Genomic DNA, 21,800 nt, shown 5'->3' with positions numbered 1-21,800 from the left:
CCTTCTGGCCCTCTCCATCTCTTGTGATGGGTCAGGGACCTTGCCTTGGCTTTCAAGGTCTTTTCAGTTTCAAGGGAAGAAATTGGTGACCACATCTCCTTTCTCTGTCAGATCCGCTAAGGACCCAAAGTTTTTTGCTTCCAGTTCCTGGTCTCTCTGAAAAGAAGGCAGCAGTTCCAGTGTACTTATTCCCAAAATTTGTACTCAAGATTTTTTGACAATCAATTTGACAGTCTCTTGAATAAAACATATTCCTAAAATGAAACTTAATTTTGGTAACCACTTCATTTCCAGAAGCTGCAAGACAACTTCTTTGGTTAATTATCATCAAGATGGGAAAAGGATATTTACAAAATATCTGATTCCCTGATTCTGCTACCCAGAAGGGAAATTATGTCTAGAAGGAAAAATAGCTTCGAGTTTGCAGGGTCTGCCTTGGACTTTCTAAAGGAAAAATGGCTTTCCCTGTTAGTAATATCCTGTGTAGCCTTGGTCAGCCCCTTGGGCTTTGTCAATCCCAGAGCTCACACAGACAATTGCACTCAATCTGGCACAATTTGCAGCTAAAGTGGGTAAGCTATCTCATGTTGTGATCAGATCCAGCTGTAATTTAAAAACACAGATCTGTGCCTCAGCCTGGGTTTGTAGGTGTGTTTAAAATCGGCCTTTCTGAAATCAGTGGCATTTAGTTTTCCAAATGACTTGGGCTTGCTGAGTAGCTCCAGGCAGACAGAGAAATGTGCTCTGCAGTGACCCTGGTCCTTCACCCCTTACATCTGGGATCTGGATAGGATATGCCATAGCCCCTTCCAGCCTGCAGGCTGGGATTTCCTTTACAGTGAGGGCACAGGGGGCAAGGGGCAATGAGACCATGCAGGGCTCTTCCCAAGCTGCCAGGCTCCCCAGCTCAGGTCTCACTGACTGCTGTAAAGGGACGATGCTAACACTGCCTTCTCAGCCTCACAGCTGGATGGGGAGCAAAAATCCATTAAAGTTTGTGATATACTGATATACTATGGTTCTGGGAGCCACAGAAGTACCTAAGATAGACAGCTAATTGTTACAATTTTGGCAGTACTTCCCATGATGAGGCACACTGCGAGCTCTGCAAAAACTCTTTTTTTAATAGATGATTTACTAAAGCTATTCAGAATAGACAACTTTATTGTTTGGTGCATTCCAGAAGCCTAGAGGCCCAAATTGAGAGCGAGAGCCCATTGAGCTTCATGCTGTCCAAAATGATATTAAGAGATGTTCACATACTGCCCTGATGAGCTGAGTATAATAGTTGAGAACTGAGAGTGGTTTGTCATTGCAGTTTTATTGATGAGCTGAAATGCAGAAATATGAATTTCTGTCCCAGGGTCACAGAGCAGGACTCAGCACAGGTAAGACCTTTATCCACTGCTGTGCCAGATCTGTGGTCAGGCACAAGACTATCTTTCCAGTATCCTTATTGTTTTGGGTTTTTTTAATGCAAATAAATAAGTTCTGAATTGCAGTGCTCCCAACTGTTGCCAAAAGTGTACATAATTAATCACTGTTTTTCACTGCATTTTACTAGTTCTTTTGCCTGGAGCATCGTGTGTGACATGACAAATAGCATTAGAGGGACCTGTGGTCATGTCATGATGACTTCATGAAGTGGCTCCATCTATTTGGCTGTGGATATGACATGATAGTGCTGGTTCCTTAACACAGGGGAGCTGCATCTGCAGTGCCTACTGTGAGTGGGTCAGAGCCAATGCTAAGTCCTAAACTATGTCTGCAATGGTTTTTTTTTTTTGAAAAAGCATGTCACGTACTGTTCAAACCATTTAACAGGACAGCCAGTTGGGCTCCCTGCACTGTTTAGTTTAGAAGTACAGATTTAGGCAGTAGGCTGAGTCTGGGTCTCGTAAATACAAATTCTTTTTGTCCTACACATGCTCCGTCCTCAGACAGCTCCTGTTGTGTTTGTGTACTTTAGATCAAGATAATGGCTGATGGGGTGAATACTGAGATTCATCCATATTCTCCAGGTAGCTTTGAAAATCCAACCCAATTCTTGGGGCAGAAAAAACAATCTGAAGAGAAAGAATATGAGATAATTTTAGACCTTCAGCACTGTGATTGCTTCAAGCAGTGCAAAGCTGTAATGAAAACTTACATTTACTTATGCTCACACACAGGCATAGGTACACGCAGAGAAAGTATGCAACAGATATATCAAGAAGCCTAGTACTAGTTGGTAAAAAATGTCACATTTCATAGCTTTCACATAATAACCATCTTTTTTGAAACTGAAATACAACATCTAAATGTCAGCCTACTCTGAGTGTCTTCAAATCCCTTTCTGTTATTTTTTATGTTCTATTTTTCACTATATTGCATTTTTTAGTTTCCGCTTGCTGTGACACCATGGCATTTGATTTTGTTCTGGCCAAGAGGGCAAAAAAACTCAATTCAGTGTCAGGTGTTTCACTGGTCCATGGATTTGCCACTGAGACACCATGGATGATTGATAATACTACTGTCCCACCTTGCATGCAACAGGAACCTATAACCCCCACTAGGAACTCATTCTCCACCTGGTTTGGGGCCAGAAGTACAAATCTGTTGTCACGATAATGTCTTCTGACTCTTTGACCCAAAGTTTTAGTATATCTTTCTTTGGGTTTTTGGGGGGTTAGTTTGAGGGGTTTTCCCCCTTAAAGTTTTAAAGAAAGGGGCCTTCTTTAGTATATTTCTTTTACAGGTGAAAGACATGAGGTCCTTATTTATTTTTATGAGGTTTTTCATTTTCAGATTTTAAGCAGTGTCTAGTACCTTTATATAGAAAGCAGTACATCACTCCCCTTTTTCTACCCTTCTTAATGGAAAAGTAAATGGTTATTCTTTCCTTCTACCTGATGTATGCCTTCAAAATACTATAAAGATATGAAACCAATGGAGTTTCTAAATTATAAAGCAGGAGTTCTTTTATATTACCGTGAATAACAACTGGAAATCCAGTTCTTTATAATAAGTTATTTATTCTCCATTTTGAGGTTTTATCCACACCCCAGGAGGTGGCCATGTATTTTTCAACAGGTGCTGCATCAAGATTGCTATGATACTCTCAAACCATATTAGATTGTATCCAGTGGAAAGAAATGAATTTGAAAGCAAGACTTACAGGCTGATGAAAAACGAAAATCTTTTCTCTTGTTGAATGCAAAATTTTCTATTAGGTTCATAGCTGTTATCAGCATCAGCCTCATGTAAATACATATTTATGATCTAATACAGAGCACTGACAGTGTGTCTGGGAGAACAGGAATCTGTGTGGTGTACTCTGGCCAGAAAATTTACAGAAGCTTCCCAAATCTTCTGAAAATTGTAACAATAGATTTCTAAATGGACAAAGGTGGTGGGCAGGAGGAGACATTGCAGTAGGATCACAACATGCCATGGTTATTTACTTGCTTTTAAGGAAAAGTGAGCACATCTGTTTCAGATTCATGACAAGAAGTCAGGAAGGAGAGAGGCATGAAAAGAAATTATGATCTTTAGAGGAGAGATGGGTAGTCATGCCAGAGGAAACTTTTTTCTAGACGGAGTGCTTCTCAATTTCCTGCAAATGCAATGCCCCGAAACCATGACATTGTAAAAAGAAAGAGGGTATATGTGATTTTCAAACAGTTTCTAATGAGATTTGTGTTAAAGTTTCTGTCTGTGGCTCACGCAACCTGACATACCAAAGTACAGAAAGAAACATTTCATAATCTTCAATGCTCTTTTCTTTTCAAACCTAGGAAAAGCTTTTGTCCTCATCACTGCAGATGAAGCACACAGACAGAAGGGGCTATTTCCATGCAGTGACTTCAGGTGGGGTATCTGATGCCTCTCACTGTGTGTCCCTCATCTCTGAGTTCTCTTGGGGTCCCAGATATCATTTTGTGAAGTATCTCTTTCTCATGTAGCCAGAACATGATCTTTAGAAGACAATTACCTCATAAAGGGTCTTTTTTCATATAAATCTTTAGCCCATAACATTCATATTTCTATCCAGAAAAGACAAAGCAATGTCTACTACCCTGCTAGGGCTGACTGCATGCACAAAGAAATTTGTTGCAGCAGACACATGGAAAGGACTCTTGTGAAATGAAATACCTGAGACCTTTGAGTCCTTCCACCAATACAGTGAGATTTCCTTCTCTTTGTTCCTTTATAATTCACTGCTTTTTATACAAACACATATCCACAGACATATAAAATATGAAATATATAATCTAGTTTTGATTTTATTTTTGTAAGTGCAGATGGCTCTGTTTCACAACAGCTAGGATCACAGGAATGATAAAAGTAAAAGCCTCATGTCTCTGTCTGTTTGACAAGGAACAGGAACCAGTGTTCCTACAGACCATTTTTTCCAACTCTTTCCCAACAAACTGTATTAAACACTGGGGCAGATTTGGAGATTAGGAATCTGAATTTATTCATCTGTTGGCTGACCCCTGTAGCTACTAGGCCATGTATAGATACTTGCTTTCTATAGATACAGGCTTGATATTCAGAAGAGGTAATAATGGGGTCAGTTCAGCCTACAGAGACATTGAGATGGTCAGCAGCTGGAAGTGTGGCACTGTTGTCTGTGCAGTCACCCAGTGACATCTGAAATGCCTGCAGTGTTTCAGCTGCATGGGAAGGCTGTGAGACTGCTTTGGGTCCTGTGTCAGCCCAGTGAGGTTCTCTTACATGGCGTTACATACACATATGTGCCTGTTCAGCTACCTAGGCGTGAGTGTCTGATGTTGTCTCAGGTGTCGTGGGCTACCCTGAACTCCTCTTCCTGTCATCCATCTTATGGTGGGAGGGTCCTGACCAGCTTAGGTGGTTGCAAGGAGCTGTCTGATAAATAAGGAAGACTGCAGCTTCCACCCTTCTTTCAGGAGCTGCATTCTGGTAGTCTCTTCTTGACCTTTGCTGACCTGTATGATGGTAAGCACCCATGCCTGTGACAGCCATGCCTGTGACAGCCATGCCTGTGTCTGGCCAGTTGCCCTACCTGCCCTGCTGTCATCCCTGCTTCCAGATCCCCTTTACTTGCAAGAACAGCATCAGCCCTTGCGGTTCTCTGGTGCATGTGCTGTATTGAATCCCTGGGATGTTTTAGTTGACACCTTGTTTGAACATCTCCACCTAATTTGGGGTCTGCTAAAGTAGTCTCTAGGTGTCATTGTCTGTACTTAGGCGAATTTCCATGCCCTTCTGAAGCTGCAGCTGGAGCTATTAAGTCCTCCAGGCAGTTTAAATGGGAGTGGAGATTTGTTATGGGCTACTGAAAGAGCCTACTGTGCTGGCTGACCAGGAAGTTATTCCAGATTGTCCAAAGAAGTGAGCAGGCAAGATCAAATGCAGGAAATGAAAGGTGACAAACAGCAGAAGCTTAGAAGTGACTCCCTTAGAGTAAACTGAACGTTTTTGAGACGCCTTTAAAATTAATTACAATCTTTTTTCTCTTGCAACACATCTAGGAGATATGATGTAACTTTACATGAATGGTAGGCAGAATCAACTTTTTCTTTGGGTCAAGGTATCTTTTTTTCCTACTTATCCGAAATGTGCACAGTAATAAAATGTGCAATTAAAGTGCGTTAATGAAACTTCAGGCAAACGTATTTATGCATAGATTTTAGCATAATGATATACAAAAGAAATTTTCCAGTGAAATAATAATAATAATAATAATAGTAATAATAATAATAATAATAACAGCTAATCTTTGCATTGTTTTTCTTTCCTTCTTGCTTCTTTTATTTTATTTTTTTTTCTTCTGTAACTTGAGGCACTTATTCAGCTATTATTTAAACCTCATGCCTATTAATGTCATTGAGGCTACACATACGAATGAAATGAAGTGAATACCTAAGTGCTCTTCAGGACCGAGTTTTCAGTCGCCACATTCCCTACAGGCATGCATATTTTTTCTGATTCTGAGCATCTACTCTGTTTGGCCACACCATCACCCATAACACTTATGGGCAAGGTTTTTCCTTTTGCTAAAACACTTGAGGAGAAGTAATACTTTTTGAAAGGCTGAGATTCTGTTTTGGTTTTGACAGCTGAAGTTATCCAAATATCTCTTAAATGGCCATACATGTGAAGCTTGTCTAGTTAAGAGCAGTGGGCTCAGTAAAGCTTAAAACATGTGGTAGGCATGATTGAGGCAGTAATGCACACATGCTTTACCATGAATTACAGCCTGCCCAAGCATCCAAGAGATTGAGATGATGGGATAAAAATACCTGGGGCTTCTTGAATACTAACCTTATAGGAAAGTGGCAAGGTGATTGATAATGTCAAAATCCCACCATCCTTTTTAGCGGGTGAAACCAAACACTACCTTCTTCCCTTTCCATATTGGGAATTGTGGACACCTCCAAAATGCTGTTCTGTTACAGGTCCTAAAGATTCTGTCCCTCTTTGTACCCCTGTACCCCATGTCCTGTGGGGCATGTTTTCAACACTCTTGTGCCTTTTTGGATACTAGAAAGGTATGAAGAAGAAGCCCAGAAGGAGTCTGCAATGTGAAAAATATTGTGCAATGTTTAAAAACCCAATAAAATCAAGTAGGACCACCAAGCAATAGGTTTCTAGATAGGTCTGCCCTGTAAAGCAGCAAAGGGAGATGAAAGAAAGCAGAGGATATGAACTGGTGGTGGGCACTTATGATGAGCAGTGCAATGGACAGGTAAAAATCAAAGTAAAATTTGGTTAGGGCCTGGCAATTCCCCATTCCTCCTTTATGTAAATACCCAGATCTACATGCAAAGAAAGATAATCGTATATAAAGGTAGCTGTTACTCACCGGTGATTCTTTCTTTGTTGGGTTAATTCAATTTTTTAAAAAGTTAAAGCCATCTAGTCAGGAAACAGTGTTAAGTGATGTAAGTGCCCTTCAAATCCTGTGAGGAAAGAAATGCAAGTAATCAAGAAGCTACATCAGCTTTCTTCATCTTGGGGATCTTTTTACACAGGGGTTACTTAGAGAATATATGACAACAATGGATATGTTTGCAGGAATCAGGACTCCTTTGCCCACTGTTAGGAATGATGCTCATGAAACACAAGGGTGACTAAATCACAAGGATCCTGTTTTCAGTCTGTGGTCTGAGTTGCCTCCCATGAGCTCTGTGAATGAAGATGATTTACCAGATGCATCAAAAATATAATTCTGAAAACCACTGGAAGGTTTTTTAAGAGTGTTGCTTTGCATTGTGTGCAAAGCTCTTTTCAGAAGGCAGGACAGTACTGTGATAGACTTAGCTGTGCTGTTACACTGGGGCTGTCAGGGTTTAAGCATTGCTGTAATGTATCATGAGGAATGCTGTACCACTTGCACTGGATATATGTTAAAGCTCTTTCTTTCTCTCCCCCTCCCTCTCCTTTTTTTCTTTTTTTTTTTTTCTTTAGTTTTTTTTTTTTTCTCTTGAGCTGCAGAAGACAGGAGCATTTGTAAGCCATGAAGCACAAAAGACAAAACAAAAGCATTTTTATGACTATAATTGAGAATTTGGAAGAGGGGAGTTAAGTGCTTGTACCTAATTGTACTGCAATTACCCTGTTTAATCCAGCAACAGTCTTCTTTCAAGCCTCATCACTATACCTGTGTAGAAGAATCTCATTTCGCCCCTTACAAAGGCTTGTCACTTTGGATATTAAGCACAATGAAGCTTCTCATTTTCTCTGCCTCAATTTTCCATAGGGATCATTAGAAAGATAAAGACAGACAATGCAGAATGTGACCTCATTAATGACATTGTACCAGGAATGAATGGGATTCAATGTCTGTAATATTTACAAACTAGTAAGACACAAGTTATTAGTGTCTGATTGTTTACCTTACCTTCACTGCTCATACGTTTATTGCTACTGGTGTAAGCAAACTCTTCATGGGTTTCTCTTCTTAGAATCCCAGCAGAGTGCTGCTATCCCTGATTTATAGATGGAGAAATGACGCTGAGAAAGATTATGTCTGGTCTTTTGAGGATATTGCCTTCTATTTATTTCAACAAAAACAAGATGCCCATGTTGCTCTGTGCATCTGAGCCCAAAGTCATGTACAAATTGAGTTCCAAGGAAGTCCTTTAGTGATGAGTTTGACCCTCCTAGGCATTACTTATACAAGAACTTTTCTCATTTTCACTCTCTGCCTGAACAACACAGCCCTCCTACTTTCCCTTGTCTTACATCTGTTTAGGAGTACCTCATATGATCTGTGCTTTTATCCCTTCCTTCTGCATGTGAAGGATCTGACCATTCATGGTTCCATTGATGCTCTAGTCACATGCTATCACCCTCCTCCCCTGGGCTGTGCAAGGTCCTCACTCACGCCCCAGAGGCTGCTCCAATGGACTCTGAAATACTTTGCTCTCTGTATCATGATACAGGCTGCTGTCTGTTTCTTATTTCTAATGGTTCAAATTACTGTGGCCTCTCAAGATCACCGAGAAGGCTGAGGTATAAACAGGGTTTTCTGCTACTCAACTTGAATGGTTTAAACCTTTTCTCTTTGGGCTTAGTCTTCTTGTTAGATAATATTCTGTTTCAGCCTGATGGGATAAGCTGTGGTGTTCCTCAGCATCTACTCTGGCTCCTCTGCTCTTTAGCATTCATGTGCTGGGATTCCTCTTCCCTGTCTTATAAAAGTTTGATATCACCTAAGTGCTCCTCCCAGCTCAGACGGCAGTTGGGTCCTTTGTGGTTTTGCTGTGCTGGTATATGCAGGCAGTGTCATCCTCAGAGCTCTTTGATGAAAGCTGTACATTTGAGGCTGCACATTTGAAAACTGGCTCAAGATCAACTTCCATAAAATGGGTATTTTACTAACAGAAAAAACTTAGTTGTCCGTTGGCAGTTTCTACATTTTAATGATAATTCAGTTCATCACTTTAATGATAATACAAAACTCTGCTTTTTCATAGTGTCTTGTTTCCCAAGGGATAAAAAAGCAGTTAATAAACTCAGTCCAATCTAATCCGTCTCTTCCTGCAAGAATGGAGTGCAGACTCCTTTGTAGTAGAAAGAAGTGGATATCTAAGAATGTAGAGCAATGCTACTGAGGAATTTGGGATGGGAAGTCTATCTAGGCACATAAATAATTACCATATACTCATTGCTGTCTTTTGATGGGAAGTGAGAGACAAAGTCACTTGGAGAAGCAGCTGAGGTTTGGTTGCAGTTGGTGACGACAGCAGTACTGCAGAAGCAAGGGAGGGAACAGCGTAATCTGGGAGGAGGAGAGGGGACTGGAGGTAAAGCTGATATCCTGAAGCAGGGACTAGTCATGTGAAATGCCAGATATTGACAGTTTCTGAAATGAATCTTGGATATGGCAAACTATGCTGGACTAGAGTAATTGGGAATAATTAATTGAAACATCCATTCTCCCTTTTGAAAATTAAGTCTGTTTTGATTCAAATTGACTCCAATCCAGTAATTTCCCTTCTTATCCTCTTTTCTGGGGGAAAGGTAAACTGTTGTCATTTTATCTTCTTTTCTCTGACCTTTTGCCCTTCCAGATACTAACCATACTCAGTCTGTCTGTGTCTAACTCAATTCTGTCAATATGTTGCATTTTTATGAAGAAGACCCATAGTTCAGAATTTGGGTAAACAATGATCTTACACTCAAGGTAGAATGATAAAACCACAACATGGTTGAACTGAGTTTCGCTCTGTAGTTTGCAAACAGGATTTCCCATCACTCTTCCTTGATGCTCACGTTGAATATTGTACATTAGAACTTAATATGTGTGGCTTTTTCTTGCCATATGAGAGAGGTTAATGCATCAGTGAATGATGCTCCAAACTTATGTTTAGAATGTCATTTAGTGTACCTATAGTTATCTGCCCAAGAAAATATCAACAAGCAAGACAGGTAATCACTATTCACTTTAATCACTGTAATAACACATCCAATATTCAGGAACAGTCTGGCTGTACTGTCCGTATTTATTTTATTACTGACACAGATCTTTGAAGTTGTGTGATTAATTAATGCTTTTATCAATAACTTCAGCATGTCTGTTGGTGGGAAGGGTGGCACTGAGTTTTCAGTTTTAGGTTCTGTGATTTTTTTAAATTTTATTTATTTTTTTTTTTCCCCACAGAAAAGCTTTCTGATTTTCTAAAAATTTCCTTCTCCATTTTTGCATTAGGGAAGAGTCTGTGATCTGAGCCCCAGAAACCACCAGGCATCTTTTACACAAAATGGGCAATGAGGAATTCTGGTGTAGGAAGAGGAGGTGCTGATGTTTCTGTCTCTCTCAAGGTTAGCTGTGACGGACAGAGTCCAGGAAGGTATGGGGCTTCTGACAAGCTTACAAGGAGCCCTGGATAGTCCAGACAGTCCCAAGTCTGTTTTTAGATTGCACTTGAGATAGTTCGTATCCCCATCCATCTCCCGGGTGGTAGAAAATAATTTTTATTCTATTGTCAGCTAACAGAGCATACAGTCTGGAGGTCTGTAGCCCATCTAGAGTGTGTTTTAGGGGAAGTTAGATAATTTTGCCTTTTCCAACACACTCTCAGTTCCTCACTTGATGCCTTCAGGTGGTTGTGCATGGTGCTAAATGCACCCAGCATTATTCTGTGACTTGGCAGTCAAGTAGAAGAGAACAGACCATGGTTGCACTATCAGACTTTTTAACCACACAAAGTAAGAACACTCTGTTCAAACAGCTTTCCAGGAGTGGTTCTTGGTTCCTGCCAGTGCCTTCACTATGACCATCAGTTAATGAGCTTGTGAGCCCAAGCCAAACTGTGCAAGCAACTAGTGTAACAATTTAAAAGTATAGATTTATTATCACAGGTAATTATTGTAGACAGTCATTAAGTGCACAGAAATAATGGTCAAGATTTATTAGTATAAATCACTCCATTGCCTCAAACATAATTTGTAACAAGGAACTTGGAGCAAAATAATCTCTGTATTGCCAAAGAGGCGAAATAAGCAGGAAATCAAACTTACTTGAGGATAGTTTGGGTCAAAAGATGGTATTAGCACTCAGGAAAATGTACAGAGGGCTGTGTTAAATGTCACAGGGCATGTGGTTATCCTTATCAGCATCCAAGTAATAGTCCAGGTAAAATTAATTTCTAGTACAGACTGTGCCTAACTGAAGGGATTATCAGTGGAATTAGTTTTTGGAATGAGGGGTTATTTTGTAATAAAGTCTTGTTTTATCTGAAAAGCTGAGCTTTGTGAGATGGCATAGATAAATGCTGTCAGTCTGCACACGTCCTTCAGTGCTGGTTGATAGCCCCACAGGAGAACAAAGCAAAGTATCAATGCAGAACAGAAAATGGCACTCATTAGTTTGTAATTAATGACAAGTGAGATAGGATAGCAAATGGAAGTGTGGGAGTGCTCAAGAGAATTCTTCTACAGCTTTCCCAAAATATCATTTAGGTCTTTATGTTTCTGAATTATAGTGGAGCAATTGAATTGGTTAAATCACCAAATTTGCCATGATGTTGATAATTCATGATAGGCTGTATTGAAAGAATGATTAGGAGTCTCAACTAAAATTTGTTCCCATTGTGGTCGGTCTTTTGTGTAGGAAAAGGCAAGGTCAGCAGAAGGGGAAGAAAAAGCATTTATTTCCTAATTTTATAGATCCATGAGGAGAGTAATTTAGTTTTCCCAAGGTCAGACTGGAAGTCTGTGGAAGTGTTTGAGGGATTCTTTCTCTTTGGGGACTCATTCAGTCCCTTACCTGTAAGAACATCCTTCTCTCCTACACTAAGGGTTGAACAGCACAGCCTGTATTTTTAGTGTCACACCAAGACACACTGACTCAGAAAAGTTAAAAAAAAAAAAAGAAAAAAAAGGTGCCTTAGAATGATTGAAGCTGAACATTGTCTTTGTCTTGATCAAGGACGAAATGTAAATCTTCAGTGAAGGTGTGAATTCTTAGCAACCAACACAGTGAGAAAAACATTCAGGAGATAAATGGAATTTATCTGACAGTGTAAGTTCAAACTAAAATCTAAAGTAATGCAGTGAACAATGTTTAACAAGATTTCAGTGACTCCTGGTGCCTTTATAATCTGCCTAGCCTTTTGAAAATGTTTCCTTTATAAATGTTTATCCCAGCTGTCTAGTGAGATTAAGAGCTTTTCTCCTTGAGTTCCATGTTCACCAACAGTTCAGGATTTATTTGCATTGGCAGTTCCTCTGGCATCAAAGGTGTGGTCACTGCCCCAGGCTGTCATCTTCAAGGGGTCATGCAGTTAATTCCCACAGGAACAGCTGAGCCTTATCTCTCCATTTTGGGAGAGCTAAATCTCAGTGCCGATGAAAGAGTGCCTTTGGTCAGTGGTCAGTCAGGTCTGCTGCCCTTTACAGTTTGTTCACGCATTGTGTTTGAATCTTGGCCTATAGAGCTGGTGGCCTTGCATGAGGTGCTTTCTGAGATGTCTCACAGCATCCGCAGCTCTTGCATGGGCCGCAATCCACAGGGAACCAGTGTCCTTCTGGACCGGCAGGTGTACCCCTGAAATGCATGCAGGAGCATAAGGTGTTTATATCTGAGTGGCCCAGAGGCTGGCCATTTCAAGGTCTGTTTAGACTTCCTTGACTGCACTAAGTAGCAGCATGATTCATTTATGTAACCAGGACACATAATGACACACTGAGAGGCCATTGTATGTCCAGTCTTCCAGCTGCTTCTCCTGTCAAAGGGGGCTTGTAGGTCATGCCCAGAGCAAAATCAGGAATTTATCCTAACATTGGGTACTTTCAAGATTTGGTTGGACATGGTGCTGGGCCATTTTTTCTAGACCATGTTTTTGCCAAGGAAGGTTGAATCAGATGTTCATTGAGGTGCCTTTCAATCTGGCATTCTGTGATTCAGAATCAATTCTGAAATATCCTTTTTACATACTACTGTGGAGAGACTCCAAAGTTGGACTTAGGCATAGAATTTTACCACTTGCACAGGACACTGGAATTGAGTAAGAAAATTTATGGCCGGTTGTCCTCCCCTACTCTCCAGCTGTGGCTGAATAGCTAGTATTCAAGAATAAAATACTGTACACCAGAGTTTCACATAATGACTGGAATATCAAATCATAATCAGAAATATGAAATTGTTTGGGTTGAAAGTAATCTTTTTTAAAAAATGTGGTTAAACCCTCCTGCTACGGACAAGGACACATTCTGCTAGACCAAGTTGCTCAGAGCCCCATCCAGCCTGGCTTTGAACACTTTCAATAAGTATTTCAGTTTCTCTGGGCAGCCTGTGCCAGAGCCTCACCATCCTCAGCATAGAAGATTTCTTTCTTGTGTCAAACCTAAATCTACTGTCTTTTTAATGTTGGGGGTAAGAAGCCTTTTTGTCCATGACTGGATGTATCTCTCTCTGAATCAAATCCTTGGGTCAGGTACAAGGTACTGGATCAGGTGCTGAACTCATGAGCTAGACTGATATACAGTCTCTTAAGTGGGATGTTGAACTAGATTGTTGCTATCACTGCTCTTCTCTAGCTTTGATAGAGGGTAAAATCAATGCCAATGCAGAGTTATAGCATTGCAGGGGGGAATTTGCCATGCAAATGTAAAATCAAATCAGTTTTAATCATGTGCTTATGTGAAGACAGACACTTAAATGTCAAGGTTTGATGTTAGCAAGGTGGACAGGAAGACTACCCATGAGTATCATAGCAAAAATTGAATTTTAACTCCCAACCACAACAGTTAAAAAAAGACTTAGACAATGCCAACAGCTTGGTAACTTGGAGCAGAAATTGATTTATGACCTATATAAGAAGGGGATTCACTGGGGCAGGTTATAACAGCAAAACTATTAAAAGATTTATTTTTCTTCTTTCAAAATTGGTGATGCTGTTTACTGCCATTGGGGAGTCAGGATTAGATGGACTTTTGACTAGATCAGGACAGTAATTCTTCTATCAGGTATTCAAGATAGAGAAATTTTCCTTAGGCTTTGGACAGAATTTAACTTCTTAAGTTGAAAATATACTTCTTCTGTGTTATGAGGTAGAAATTGACTGCTCCCTTCAGAAATAAGACACTGGTTCATTAATCAATTCTGCTTTGCCCATGGCATTTACAGGGTTAATGTTTTCTGACTACGCCACCTGGTAAAATACTGCTCCTACACTCAGCTCAAACTCAATTTCCTTCCTTCAAGGTTTCAGTAATCGCATCACCAGGCAATAGCTGAGTTGAAGTTTCCTTTGAATCTGAAATTGTATAATTAAACTTTTGAACTGAAGTCCACCCATCACTTTCTAGCCACACTCCTTGGTGAGAGAGATATTTTTCTTTAGTTTGATGATAACTGATTACTAAATCCTTGGCTTTTTCTTTACTTTTAATGCACCACATGGTATATTTGTTTGTGATTTTACTTCAGTCACAGTAATCTATTATCCATGGTACTACTTCTTGCATTTACAACCCACCTTTCACTGCAGGCTTTCTAAGCACTTGAGAAGCATTAGGCTCAATAAGAGGTCTATAATGAAGATAAGCAATTACATTGTTATATGTCTGGGGCAGAGATTGTAATTTTCCATATCTTACCAAGGCACCATGGTTGGCCTCTAGGCACTATTTCTCTAGACACTATTGTTGTATAAGAAACAATAATGTGCTGACATAAAATAGATGAGGAAACTGAGGCACTAAGAGCCACTGCAGAAATTTTCAGAATACGGAGCTTCACAGATTTCTAAGGATTAAAGTCAACACATGTAAGGAGACAGAGCAGCATTTGGCGTCCTGTATAGATACAGTTTCTCTACTCCCATAGAAGTGTCAAATAAGAAGGGCCTCTCTTGGCCCAGGACAATATATATTTTAAGCTAACTCTGCAGCAGTTTTGTATCTGTCTTCCCACTTTTGTTTTAGTTCATCAGCTTCCCTTGCCTGTCATTAGGAAAATCAGACTCCTCTGGAAACTGAATAAACTATCTGTAACAGGCAGATTACATTAAACCCTGCTTTTGGTTTCCAGTCCTGTTAGGCACTGTGCTTAAGAAGAGATGTTTTTCTGTCTAGATAGACCATAAAGATGTCTACTTACACAAGTAGGTTCAGATCTCCAAGTAGGGAGCAGGGGGAACGTTGCCTGACTCACATTCTAGAGCCCAGCCTGGTCCATATAGTTAGATACACAGACCAACATCAGAAAATCTCCCTCATGCTGCTTTGCAATTGTATTTTATTCTCAAGGAAGAAGAAACACAGAGATCATAGGGAATTGAGGGTTAGGATCCAGGTGTAATCTCTGGCTGAGGGGATCAGAGCTAATAAATGATGCACATTTTGTTGGTTATAAAAATATTCTGGGCTTATTTGTTTCAAAGCATTTTCAAAAGACATCTTCAGCTATCACATGGTTTGCTTGGTTTTTCTGCTGGGTTGTACCTGCTATAGCACACTGAGCACAGGAGAGCTGAAAAATGCTGATGATTTCAGCTGCTGCTTGGGATGTTTTTTTAACACTGCCTGACTGCCATTTATCCAAAAATGGCTCTTTACAACACAATTATTGAAAAGCTTCATCCACAAAGGTTTTGCATACACATAAGGGAGCATAATCAGTGATCAGGTCACCTGTGAAGTGAAGGAAGCTATTAATTACAGGACAGAGAGATGACTGTGGAAGAAGTGCCCTTGTGTGTGCAGTTGTAGTCACAGAGCCGAGCTACAAATAGGCAGTAATGGAATGCCAGGGTAAAGGAAGCTACATGACTCTTTAGAGGGAAAAACATCCAAAACCAGCAGCGAAAGTGTTGGCTTATTCAACATGATGCTGCAAATTAAGTTAGCAATGCTTGTCCTACTTTCTTATTTGGATCTACAGCTGTCTTTTCTCACCATCTTTAAGAAAATACATTCATTTTATGGGACTCAATGGGATTGGTGAGCTCCAACCAGCCTCCTCTGACTTAATCACTGGTGTGATGATGGTGGTGGCTAACAGATGAACATTTTCTTTTGCTTTAAATTTACTTGAGTCAGATGGAAACCATGAAGTCATCTAAATGAAGAGGAACTCTGCTGATTTCCCAGGGATGATAGCTTTGAATTTATACAGGTGCACTTAAAGCTGTTACCTGGCTTCCTGCTGACTTTGGGGACAGTAGGTGATAAGAAAGAAAAAAACAGACTAGTAAATCAATCAAAACCAAAACAAAACCCTCACCACTACCTAAAGAATGCAGCAGGTCATATTTTATTAGCCTTTTTCGGCCTCTAATATTTTTGGGTAGTATTTGCAAACATAATTTCTTAAGAAGGGACCTAACTTGGTTACTCAATGCTTTCAATAAATCTCTCAGTACTTTTCTTAGGGTCAGTGGAGAGAATGAGACTGCAGAGCACAAATGAACACATTCCCAGTCACTCTTGGGAAAAGCACATTCTAAGCTTTTGGTCTCACTGCCATTTGTGTGTAGCACAACATAAAAAAACCCTTGTTCCACTTGTAGTCCTTATGTCTGTAGAAGGAGTAGCTAATCCCAATGATCCATTGCAAACCATGTGTGCACCCACTTAGATATTTGGGTGTGCAAATAAACTGTGGTGCCCCACTAAGATGTCAGAAATGGACTAGATTATCCTTTAAGAATGCAGCCTTTGGGAAATATTGCTCTATTGGAGCATCATCCTGACACTCCAACAGCTTTAAAAAATCTTCCTCCCTTTCTCATTATTATTAAATAGCACACTTTTCTCCCTTGATCAGGGAATAGCCCTCTACATTTGACTCCCTCACCTTTCTGACTTCTGCACTACTGAAGGGCAGAAAGGAGAGTTAACCATCTGTATTGGGAATTTTTCTTGCAATTCATGGTGTCTGTACTCTGTTCTTTTATGAATATAAATGCCATAGAATATCTGGGTCAATGATGTCTAAAGTTCTTTTGCTCACATCTTTAATTGACCAAACTTAAAACAGGCTCTTTTATGAGCTTCTTTGGGCTCTATTGACAGCAATTTCTTTTAAAGAAAATGTCAGGGAATCTTGGTTTCAGGATTGAAAACACTTTATGTCTTACATGTGTCTTAAACCATTTTACTGGAATGGGGCTTGAAATACACACACTGTTCAAAATTTGAATGTTTGGATCTGTTCATCACTTTGTTCCTCCTAGACTGTGTTTTTGAACTTTTGAAAGAAGAAAAATTTTATGTTCTCTCTCTGGTACCATTTGAATTCATTTATAGACTGCTAGGATCTCACTGAGATTTACAATACTAATTAATTAACTTTCACATTTCCCTTGGGTTGTTGGTAAAGATTATTATCCCCATCTTACAGGGGTCACCAGTGCTCTCCTCTTATTCAACCTTGTGTAAATCAGCAATACCACCACTAAAATCAATAGCCTTATACCTCAGTAGAATTGATTTAGGTCAGGGAGGAATATGGTCCAGAAAATGTACAGTCAGAGTTTAAATGTGCTTAGTTATGTGTTTCCTTCATGGGACTTCAGTACATGATGGGAGCGTACTAGAAGAATGGAGAGAAACTATTTGCAAGACCATGACAGGACAAGGGGAATGGATTCAGACTGGAAGAGGGTAGGTTTAGATTGTATTTAGAAAGGAATTCTTTACTGTGAGAGTGATGGCACACAAGTTGCCCAGAGCAATTGTGGATGCCCCATCATTGGAAATGTTCAAGGTCAGGTTGGATGGAGTTTGGAGCAACCTGGGCTAGTGGAAGGTGTCCTAGCCCATGGCAGGCAAGTTGGGAATAGATGAGCTTTAAGGTGCCATCCACCCAGGCTGTTCTATGATTCTGTGTGTCCATGACTTTGAGAGACTAATAGAGGGGAGGCCTTTGTGGGGGCCTCCCACAAAAGGGAGATGTGGTCTATGAAAGTCTGGAAGAACCCTGAGGGACACCCAGGTCCTGCAACATTCCTTGGGAACAGAGACACACTTAGCAGTTGCACTTACCAAAGATGCTTCAATCAGCTGTCTGCACACAGCTTGGGTACTTGCAAGCCTTCTAAAGGGTCCATGAGCTAGGATACAAGATCCACAAACTATGTGCAGGGAGATAGAAGTGAAGCTGGCAGAGGGATTTTGTAGAAGCCTGGTCCCCTGCCAGGATTTCTGTGCTGTTCGTGCAGATGAGATCCGGGTGTGATCAGCCGGTGCCTACCCGTAGTGATGGTGTGATTCACAACCAGTGCAAATACAGCTTTGAGAACAGATGCCACCCTTTCCATTCATAACAGAGTGCTTTGGCAGGCTCTGCCCTGGGATGAGAAGCACCTTCTCTGTGCCTGCAAGAAACAACAGTGTTGGCAAGGCATGTTTCTAATGGCTTTGTTAGTTTGGGAACAGACTGGCCAGTACTTTTCAGATCTAAGTCCAAAATAACTTGTCCAAGGTCAGACAGCAGAACAAGAAATAAATATCGGCTCCCATATGCTGGCTTTTGGATTCTTTCTTTGGATATCTTGCTTTTGGATTCTTTCCCTAAGTCTTTCATTTAATGTGCTTGGTCTTGAACTGTGCCTGGTGGTGGTTTGTTTCTGGACTCTCCACAGCAGCTGTATTTATGGTGGCCCCACAGGCACCTCTTGATCTGTTTCTCCCAGTGGAATTGTCTATCAACAATTTTTATGTGCATCTTGATTTAGAATATGTATTTCGAACTTTGTGAGCACTCTCTGGACAAAGGCTTGTTTATGGTGCTCGCGTCATTCTTAGTTCAGAATGTTTACGAGACCAAGTCTCCCTGTCACTATATTACTTTGGAATAATATTTTTTTCTCCCGTGTTCTAGCAATTTCCTAGCCATGCAGGAGACATACCAACTATCCAAGCCTTAAGAATTTTCTCATTGAGATATTTTGCACCTTTCTTCACTAAATCTGGCAAGGACAATAAGGCAATTCCTTCGATTTACATGCTGGACATGCCTCTGGACATTTTATCTACTCTTTCCATTAAATTACTGTTGCTTTTGCCAGATTATATTGGTGCTATCTCTGACTGCTTGAAAGATAAGGCTGGCAAATAAGATTAAAAATAAACACAATTGTTTTTAAAAGCCCTTTGTGCATTCATAGTTTTTGAAATCTTGGTACAATTAAGCCCTCTTTTTTCTTCAAAGAATTGCATCTAAGGCATGTTATCATTGTTACTTGAACTTTACTGAGGGCCATTCTTTCAGCTGGCAGTCCCATAATGTGAGGTGCTGTATGAAGAAAAGAGGAAAAGACATCTTGAATAGAGAGAGGATGTATTTTGATCATTGTTTTACAGGTGGGGATGTTCCCCAGATTGCTAGAAGACCTGAAGCAAGATAAAAATTGAGAGTCTTCTTGAGTCCCAGTCTAATACCTCAACCATTTGACCAGGCTCCCAGTTGGGAATGGAAGATAATGGCTTTGGTGGGCCTTGTGCAGGCATAGCAGATGCTGCCACTTCTTTTGTTGATGTACACAACTTGAAGGAATGTGGTGTAGGGATATTTTCTACTTTCTCTCTGTGGCTGCAGTTTCTCCACTATCTTGCCTTTGGCTTTGTCAGCTGTCCTGCCTTTCTTATTGTGCACATAGTCCATGGGTCTCCTTGTATTCTTTCCTTCTTGCTTCCTTGCAGAGGAATACATCTTGCAGTCCTTACCCCACTGCTGTTTTATGACCCTGTACTTCTGTACTGCAATAAATATCTAGGCAAAAAAATAAAAATTACTTCTATCTGATTATTTCATAATTAACATCACTACTCTCTTTGCACATCACTGGCATTTTGATCCCCTTTAAGAGAGCTCCTCTCTATCTGTTGCCTTAATCTCTCATTGCTTGCTTCTTCTACTTTCTTCTGCTCTTAATATTTCTACTCACAATTCACCCTGTCTGAGGGGAAACTGAGTTAAGGAGACATCAGTCACTTGCAAAGCCTGAAGGAGGAACAGCAGCAGGAGGGATTGTACTGAAATGCACCATTTCAGTGGGAAAAGGAAGTTCCCAATGTAGCAGGAGCAATATGGGCACCTGCTTTTGAGGGAAGTGGTTCTAGGATACAGTGAGTACCCCATAGTTTTTGAGGTTGCTTAAAGTTTAGCTTCCCATTGTGTTTCACCCACTGACACTCTCTTAATTAATTTTCTAATTTTCCAGTCTCCCTTACTGTTCCCACTTAAGCATGCCGATGAAGCTACTTTCCTGCACAGTGAAAACATCAGGCAAACCAATTGTCTGAAGTACAGAGCATAAAATGATGACTCTTCTGGGCTGGCCAAAAAAATTTTGGACACTGCCCAGCACCATGGTGTCATAATCTGTCATTTTGGCTGCTGTGCAGTAGGTCTGTGGCTCATTTCATCTAACTTTTAACTATCTAAAAACTGGCCAGTAAAGTATGACCTAGTCATCCTAGGCTTCCTTCAAGAGACAAGGCAAGTCCTCTTATCTGCTGTGAAAGCCTGTCTGCTCTTGGGATAAATCATTATCTCGGACCTCCCCATTTTTTTGTATTGATGGATACAGGTTTTGTCACTTCTTGGGTGATTATGCCAGAGACAGACTTTCTGAAGTCTGTGATGTGCGAGGTATCAAGGTAGAGCAGGATCTAGGGCAGTAACAATTATGACAAAAATGGTGATTTTTGTTAGGGATTGGAATAGTTTTAAATTAGAAAGACCAGCCCATCAATAAAAATAATGGAAAAAAAAAAAAAGGAAAACAAAAAATGTATATCAAATGCAAAGTGTGGCTCAGAGCCTGAATGGGGGGGACACTAATGACTTCTCACTGCACAGTGAAGCCATTTATTGTAAATGTTCAGGATTTGATAGTGCTCTGCTCACCAAGTGCCCTCAAAGTGTTAAAAGGTGCTGTTTTGGGTAAATCATTCAGCTGATGAGGCTTTTGGGTGCATGATTGGTGCTATGTCCTGTGTGTTTCATGAAAAGCTAAGCCCATACTAGGGCCTGGGAGAGAACTGAACTGCTGTGTGATTGAGAATTTTTATGGTGTTTACAAAATATGGCAAAATTGAGAGAAGGTTTTACGGTGCATATTAAGCTGTCTGGTGAAAAGAATGGCGCTGCTAAAGCTGTGGTTAAAATAGCTGCTACTCTGGAAAAAAACAAGGAAGAATGAGAAGACTGGTGCAAGTCAGGATTCTTACAGAGTGCTCCTAACAGCCCCCCTGCCCAAGCACACTCTGTAAGTTGTGGAAGCTTTATTGCTGCTAGAGAGCAACCAAGGAACATGTCTGGAAATAAGAGAAGGAAGGAAGTGCAGCAACAAATCTTGAGCTAAGATGGAAATTTGAGGGGAGACATGAGCATAGATACTGGGACAGCTTAGAAAGGAACCTCCATTTCTTTGCATAACCTTGCTTCCAAATTTGCTGAGAGCTTTATATCCTGCTTTCTGAGAATAAATAACAAACTAGATCTATACTAGTTATCATAAAAGCTGCAGATCCTCAAGGTTAGCTTTCCTTCAGGTCTAATGTTGGTTGGGACACATCCATACCATTCCTGGGCTCTGGAAGTTCTCTTGTTCCCAGAATAGGAAGGCTGCACAGAGCCTGAGCTACTTAGGGAGCAGTAGCTGAGCATGCAGGGATCTCACAAATGATTGAACGTCACAGAAAACCTGACTCTGGCTCCCATGCACAGGTGAGTTGCAAGGTGTAGCAAAAGTGATCCCACTGGACTTACTGGAAAAGAAAATCCAAGTGGACAAGCAGCATTTTCCTTGAAGTACTAAATTGAAATATATCATGGTGTTTGAACAACTGTTGAGACATCTGAAGCCCAT

The sequence above is a fragment of the Chamaea fasciata genome, unplaced genomic scaffold, assembly GCF_029207755.1.
Source record: "Chamaea fasciata isolate MVZ Bird 193981 ecotype frontalis unplaced genomic scaffold, bChaFas1.0.hap1 SCAF_3, whole genome shotgun sequence".
Classification (NCBI taxonomy): Eukaryota; Metazoa; Chordata; class Aves; order Passeriformes; family Sylviidae; genus Chamaea; species Chamaea fasciata.
Note: the sequence above shows the minus strand (reverse complement) of the source record.